The following is a 7,171-nucleotide window of genomic DNA, read 5'->3' as shown; positions in this document are numbered from 1 at the left end:
GAATATTTAAACTTCATCCGTTACTTTTTTTTCTTTTACTTTTCCATTAAAAGTTGCAAAGGAAGAAAATTTTCTTTTTTTTTTTAAAGTTGGTAAAAAAAACATTTTAAAAAATAAATAAATAAATAAAATGTATGTATACGTTTTAAAAAAAAAAAGAAAACTTATCGTTTTAGTTTTTTTGTTTGTTTGTTTTTTTGTTTAAAAAAAAAAGAAAAAGGGAATGAAATGAACCTTAAAGAAAACAATTTCCTGACACTTGAAATGAAACCCAACAAAATGTCGTCTCTTTTTTTTTTTTCTCCATCTCTTCTTCGTCTTGCTCTCTCTCTCTCTCTTAGATTAAACGATCCAGAAAACTAAAAAAAAATTGCTGACAAACTTTTATAAAATCAAACAACCGTGTACAAACAAAATAACAATATAAAATATAAATTTTATATATATATATATATATATATATTTGAACTTTTCATTTATATTGGATTTTTAAAAAAAAAAAAAGGGGGAAAGAGATGAGACAAAGAGAGAGAGAGTGAAAGAGAAAGAGAAATAAAAAAAAAGCAGAAAGTTTTTTTTTTTTAAACGAAAATGTCATAACGATTTAAACAAAAAAAAGAAATTTTTTTTTTTTAATTTTCTTGTTTAGCACAAAAAATTGGTACTTTCATATCAAAATCTTCTCCCCCCACAAATTCCATATCGAACAACAACAAACTACAAACCGACGACAACACGATTTCACACCGGAAGTACATTTCATTAAAAAAAAAAAATTTTTAACTTTTAAAAAATAATTTTTTAATTTTTTTACTCTACGAACCTGTTTAACGTTTCACACGCTACAAAAAAATCAATTATTATTATTATTATCATCATCATTATTATTACTTTTAATGAAGGGATTTAATATAAAAAAAGAATTTTTTTTCAACGTTTACAACAACATTTTTTCCTTACGTAACTAAACGATAAACAAAAAAATTTTAAAAAAATTTATTTAAATTTAATAGTTTATTAAAAAAAAAAGAAAATTTTTTTTTGTTATTAATTAATGGCTACCTGATTTATTTTCAATTGATAATAAATTTTTAAAAAATAAAAATAATAATTTCAGGTGTTCGATAATTATTAATAACATAAATCAATAACTTCTTTTGTTTTCCTTTTTGATTTTTCTTAGTGTAATTTATTTATGTGCTTATTATTATTATTATCATCGTCGTCGTCGTCGTCGTCGTACCGAAATATTACAATTAAATTGCAATTTTTTTTTTTTTACCCACCGTATTTCCATCGTGATTTATTAAAATAATAACAGTAATAAATAATTATTTATTTATTATTAAATAACCGACCAGCAGAATGGGAAGTAATAATAATAATAATAATAATTTATTAAAAAAAAAAAAAAATTGTTTTTCACATTGTTTAGAGAAAATCAACGAGATTTTAATTGAACCATATATCAATTACAATGGCGTACGTAAATAAATTTCTTTCCTTTTTGTTTTCTGTAAGAAAGTTTAATAATAATAATAATAATAATAATAATAATAATAACGTCATAAGTTAATTATTGTTTGTTTTTAACCTAAATTTTTTCTATTGTTTGAACCCTAAAAACGTCACATGGTCGATCATCATGGCAAACGTTTTTATTTACACAGACAGGAAGTTATTAATTAGGAATGTAAAATTCGTTATTTTGTTTTTATTATTAAACGTTTTTTTTTTTTTTTTGAATTTCGTAAACTTTAGACATTTTTTTTGGTGGGATTTCATTTTTTATAATTTTTGGATTTAAGGTAAAAAAAAAAACGAGAAAAAGAAATTTTTTGTTTGTGTTAGTGACGCCAAAACGATTTCAAAGCAAAAAAAAAAAGAAAATTCTAAAGATTTATAAAATTTTCCGAAATTTAAAAAGAATTAAAAACAAATTTTAAAAGCTAAATTATCATCATTTTATTTACGTTAAAAATTTTTGAAATGTTTTATTTTATTATATATATTACAATTAAAATCTCAGTCTTCTTACACGTTCGTACAAAAATTACCCAGAATGCTTTGCACCGAGCCAAGATGGAAGCCTCTCTAGTCATTCATCAAAGTAACGTTGCCGAAGCCTAGGGCGGGGTTTGTAAGGCATCCATTACAACTTTAGATGTATATAATATTTGTAGTCTTGAAAATAATAATAATAATAATATTGGAATGTTACGTAAAAAAAAAATAATAAAAAATTTAAAAAAAAAAAAAACAAACTCCACTAATTTGTAATTCGAAAGCTGCAAATTTCCAAAAAAAAAAAAAAATAATAATTGGGAAAAATATAAAATTTTTATTCATTGAAAAAAATTTTTTTTTTTAATTTTCAGGGGAAGAAAACGTTCGACTCCATTTTGATTTCCCCTTAAAAATAACAACAATGACTCATATTGTAGAGTATTTGACAATTTATTTTACACAATTCTGGTTGTTTTTTTAAAATATATTTTTAGTTTAAGAAAGTTTTATTTAATAATTATAAATATATATTTGGTAAGTCACGTTAAATTGATTATATTTATTTAAAAAAAAAAAAATAACCCGAAGGGGGAAAGAAAAAAGTAGTAGTAGTAGTAGAAAGTCTAAAAAAAAAAATCGCATGAAATAAAGAAATAATAATAATAAAATTTGTTTATTATCAAAATGGCGTCATCACAACAAACATTTAGATTCCGAATCAAATATTAAAAACGAAAAAATTACCTGAATTCCTCATTACACAATGACCTTGATAATACAAAACATAACACGTTTTTAAAAATCAGGTTTGCTTCTTTTTTTTTTTTATTATATTACTCACAGGTACTCGTTTTAAAATATTTAAAAAATTATTTATTTATTAATTTATTGTTTAAAAATTGTTGGACTAAACAAAAAAAAATTTTATTATTTATTTATTATCAACAATTAATTACGAATTAATTTTTTTTCTCTCTCTCTCTCTTTTATATTTTGTCTCTTTATCTCTTTATGTTTGTTTTGTTTGTTCGTTTGTTTCAATTTTGCAAAAGTATAAGTATTTTTAATAGCACACACACACGGGCACTCACACACATTTGAGAGTAAGAAAAAATCTTTTTGTTTAAATTTTTTTGTTTTGTTTTTGTTTATGTTTTTAGATATTATCGGTTTTACATTTAAGTGGCAAACAATGTTTTATTTTTTTTATGGATCCCGGTTTTTCTTTTTTTTTTTTTAATTAAACACGGTTATCTGTCTGTAGGTTTTTTTTTATGTACTTTTTTACGCAAATAAGAAAACTTGATATAAGAAAAAAAAATAATAATAATAATAAAATGTAAATCTTATTTATGTTCAGGTATTCGCAAATAAATTTTATTCAATATTTTTTTTGTTGTTTTTTTACGTGCGAAAACTTTTTAAAAAAAAAAAAAATGAAAACCGAAACCGTTTTAAGCATTAATTAATTTTATCATCATCGCCATCATCATCATTATTATTATTATTATTATTGTTAATAAAAGGTGTTGTTTTGAATACTTTTTATATATAGTTATAAATTTATATATATAAATATATAAATATACAATTTTTCTTTAGGAAGTATAATTGAGTAGGTGTTAAAAAATCACTAAAAACATTAAATTGTTTTTTATTAATATTATTATTATTATTATTATTATTAATCTTCACCTTTTTATGCCTGATTTTTATTATTTTTTCAGGGAGCTCTTTTTTTTTTTTTTTTTTTTTTTTGATTGGGTAACGAAATAAATTTGTTTTAAGGCGATATTTTTTAAAAAACTCCCCATTTTTTTTTGTATCATTTTAGTTTTTTTTGTTTTGTTTTAAACAAAGTCCGAGAAAACACAACGAAAAATTTAAAACAAATTTATTATTATTATTACCATTATGTTTTTTTTCCGCTGGAAAGATTCCTGAAGTAAAAATAATTTTCTTTTCCAATATAAATAATTTAAAAAAATGAATGAATTTTCATTTTTTTTTCAACCGAATCAACCAACAAAACAACAGAGCTTTTACAATAATAATAATAATTAAAAACATAACGAAAAACATAATTAAAAAAAAAAAGAAATTTCGCATGGAATTAAATATAAAATAAATAAATATGTTTTTTTGAAAACACACCTTAAAAATAAACCGTCACATATCCTTGACTTAATAAACAGTTAGTTATTTAAGAGAAAAAAATAAAAAACATGGATATAATCATTTTATTTATTTATTTTTTAATGTTAATTGATAAGGCAACATAAAAAACAAAAACATAAAAATGAAAAAATAATACGTGCATACATACGTATACATATATATTTTTAAAATGAATCAAAAAACATGAGAAATTTTTTTTTTAAATTTTATTTGGGACGTTCTTCTCGTCGTAGTTTTTTAATAAAAAAAAAAAAGAAATCCTGTCACTGCATGCATAATTAATGTTTTCTCTAAAAAAAAAAAAAAAAACATTTTTCACGTTGCCAACGTTTAAAAAAAAAAAAAAAAAAATTAATAAATTATTTAAAAAAAAAAAAAGAATTATTATCCATATTTATTTATTTTTCTTTTCCCATTCAATTTGAATTTTAGTTTTTTAGGTTTTTTCTTTCTTGCCAAAAATTAATAATGATAATAATAATGATAATTATTAAGCTTATTAATTTTTAATGCCAACAACTTTTATTTTGAATTACATATATGTACATAAATAAATTTAAATATTATAATACCGTTTTTCAAAACGAAATCCAATAATAAAATTAATAATTTTTATTAAATAATAATGATTATTTTTATTATTTAAATTTCTTAATTCTTTTTTTTTTTTTTAAATTTTATTAATTTCTATAATCTCGATGTAAACGTATATTATTATTATTATTATCATTACGAAATATTTTAATTTTGCATGTTAAACCTTTTAAAAAAAAAAAAAAAAAAAAAAAACGAAAAAAAAATCACCGCACTTGATATAATTATGCATTACGAAAATAATAAATTTGATTTTTTTTTTTTTTTTAAAAAAGTTGTTGTTGTTGTTGTGGTTGTTGTTTGTCGTACCCGTAAATAATAGAAATACGGCGATGCGTATAAGAGAAAAAGAGAAAGAGAGAGAAAGAGTCAAACACGTGCTTCGACATTAAAGAATTTGCATAAAATTAATATAACGTTTTGTAAAAATGTAATATTAATATTAATAATAATAATAATGATGATAATGATAATAATAATAATAAGCGTTAGATATGTAGAAAAAAATAAAACTTTTTGCTTAAAATATAAACCGATGCGATTACTGGAGAAGAAAAAAACAAAAAAAAATTGTCGTCGTGACGTGAATTTAATGACGTCACATCATCGAAATTTAATACTAATAATAGAATCGAGAATAAATTTTTAAGTTATTGTACTTTGGAAAGAAAAAAAATTCTAAGTGAAGAAGAAATTAAAAAAAAAAGAAAGAGAGAGAGAGAGAGAGAAAGAAAGAAAATTAATGGCTGGAATACCAAAGAATGATTTACAACGAGGATTTTATTTAAAGTTAAAAAAAAAAAAAATGGTGGAATAAAATAAGATAAGAAGAAAAAGAAGAAGAAGAAGAAAAAAAGAAGAAAAAATAAAACCTTCTGTCTAGAGTTTAAGAATTATTACGTTGAATCTTTAAATTTAATGTTATTTAATTTTTTTTCTTTCTTTTTTTTTTGTTCGTTTTATTTATTTTAAATAATACAAACATGACAGCCAACAACGCAACAACATAACAACAACAACGACAACAACAACATTTTCGAATTCCACCACGAATCTAACAATGAAAAATTTATTCAATGATTAAAATTTTATTAATCCGACAGGAAATGCATCGTCGGGACGTAAGAACGAAAAGATATTTTTAAAAAAATTTATAAAAGTTTCAAAATATTTCACCTTTTAAACCTTTTTTTTAAGGAAGAAAGGGAAGAAGGGGAGGAAGGAAGAGAAAAAAAGAAACCCTGACCAATTTCGTGTTGAAATGATGATGATAAACAAGTAAAAAATTTGAAAACTCCCTTAAAAATTATTATTATTATGATTACTAACGGATAATTTTGCAGTTTGATGATTGTTTTCGAGAACCGTTTGATAAAACAAAATGGCGACGGCGCTAATAATGATTTCTTTTACCCAAAAAAAAAAAAAAAAAACGAAAAATTTATTTTTAACAAGTCTCGTATCGATCGATACCTGAAATTAAAGTGTCAGTAGAATGAATCGAATTATCTTTTATTTTGGTAAAAAAAAAAAAAAAATAATAAAATTTTCGAAAGTAAAAGTTTACGTGTAGGATTTCGATTTTTTTTTTTTTTTTACAAAAATAAAAACATAAATTACAAAAAAAAAAAACTTGAAATTTTTCATTCAAATTAATGATAATAATAATAATAATAATAATAACAATCTAAAACACGGTAAATGACTAAATCCGCCAAAACTATCGTATAACTTTTCTTTTTTTTTATATATGTGTAAATTATATTTATCACTCCTTTTTTTTTTTTCTCTCTCTCTCTCTCTCTCTCTCTCTCCATATATTATTATTATTATAGAACCGTTGTGAAAATCAATTATAAATAAAATAAAGTTTTTTTTTTTTCGAATAAGTGTTAAATAATTAATAAACTTTTGTTAAAAAACGATAAAGAGTCAAGATGGAGAAGGATAATAAATAAATAAATAAATAATTACGCGAACGTTTTTTTTTTTTCACCTATCTATCTATTCAACTACCTACGCATAATCATCAAAAACCGTTAAAAAAAATTATTATTATTATTATTACCAACTTTAAAAAAAAAAACGAAATTTTCGTTTTTTAACGTGAAATTATGACACCTGCCTCAATCGAAACGGAAAACTTTTTTTTTTTTTTTAAATTTTCATTAACGATTTAAACATAAAATAAAAAAGAAAAATTTATAGTCTTTTATAGTCTATAATAATAATAATAATAATAATAATAATAATAATAATAATAATAATAATAATGAAAATGAATGATTTTAAATATATTTAATTGACGTAAATGACTTTATTCATTAGAAAACGAGGCGGAAATGGATGATTTTGTGGCGTTTTTTTTGACGATTTCATAATCGAAAGAAGA

Source organism: Pediculus humanus, genomic scaffold (genome assembly GCF_000006295.1).
Source record: "Pediculus humanus corporis 1103172107749 genomic scaffold, whole genome shotgun sequence".
In the NCBI taxonomy this organism is placed as follows: domain Eukaryota; kingdom Metazoa; phylum Arthropoda; class Insecta; order Psocodea; family Pediculidae; genus Pediculus; species Pediculus humanus.
Note: the sequence above shows the minus strand (reverse complement) of the source record.